The sequence below is a fragment of the Galeopterus variegatus genome, unplaced genomic scaffold (assembly GCF_000696425.1).
Source record: "Galeopterus variegatus unplaced genomic scaffold, G_variegatus-3.0.2 Scaffold3644, whole genome shotgun sequence".
Lineage (NCBI taxonomy): Eukaryota > Metazoa > Chordata > Mammalia > Dermoptera > Cynocephalidae > Galeopterus > Galeopterus variegatus.
The window spans coordinates 96,354-97,528 of NW_007729755.1; positions in this window are offsets into that span (position 1 = coordinate 96,354).

Here is a 1,175-nt window from a genome sequence, read left to right on the forward strand (position 1 = left end):
CTTCAGAATTGTTAGTTTCTAAAAATGGGATCACAGTCAAACAAAACATTGTACACATTCTTCTATTGGGTCAAAATTCTTATCACAGTGGAATTTCTTGCTGTGGCTTGTGTACTTAGAATAAACAGGAAATGATAAAGTGCAGAAAATAAAAAATACCTTTTTTAAAAGATGAGTTTCAATAGATCATGGATTTATTAAACATTAAAATATATCCCTCAAAAGTAAGCTTCTCTAAAAGTGATTGTATCTCCTCTATTGATGAAACTTAAGGAGAAGGGTGTATCAGTCCATTTCTATTGCTAATAACAAAATACCTGAAACTGGGTAATTTATAAAGGAATTAAATCTATTTCTTATACTTTTGGAGGCTGGGAGTCCATGGTCCAGGGGACACATTTGGTGAGGGCCTTCTTTTTGGTGGTTACTCTCTCCAGTGTCCCATGGTGAGCAGAGTATAGTGTGATGAGAATGGGCTAAGCAAGAGAGAGCTAAACTGCTCACTTGTTCCCCTTATAAAGCCATCAGAACCACACCCATAACTCCATGAATGGATCAATCCATTCACAAGGGCATAGTCCTCACAATCTAATCGGCTCTTAAAGGCCTCAGCTTTCAATTACCATAATCCCATAAGTCCCACCCTCTTAACACAGTTACAATGGAAATTAAGTTTCCAATACATGAACTTTGGGGAGACACATTTGAATCATAACAAAGGGTTAACCCAAAAATAAGAACTTAAGGTGATGTAAAGAAAATAGTTCCATGTACACACCTTCAGAAATTGAGGCTCTAATCTTTAAGTAACGTATCTAAAATGACAGATACATTAAATCAAAAAGGAGATGTTTAAACCAGAAACAAACTTTTTGTGATGTGCTTTTACCATGACTCAGTGCTCTGTGGAGTTACCACCAACTTCATCCTTAATTTTAGACCTAGTTCAGTCATTGACTATCTGCGTAAATTGATGCATAGTATTTTACAGTGCGTTTACCCAGTGGCATGGATGTTCTTTGAATACATGAAATAAACCTCTACTTGTAGAAATAGAAAAACACAGGGTTAGAGCATTGCATTAGTCTGTTTCTGTTGCTTATTACAGAACACCTAAAACTGGGTAATTTGTAAGACATAATGTTTATTGCTTACAGTATTGTGGCTGGGAAGTC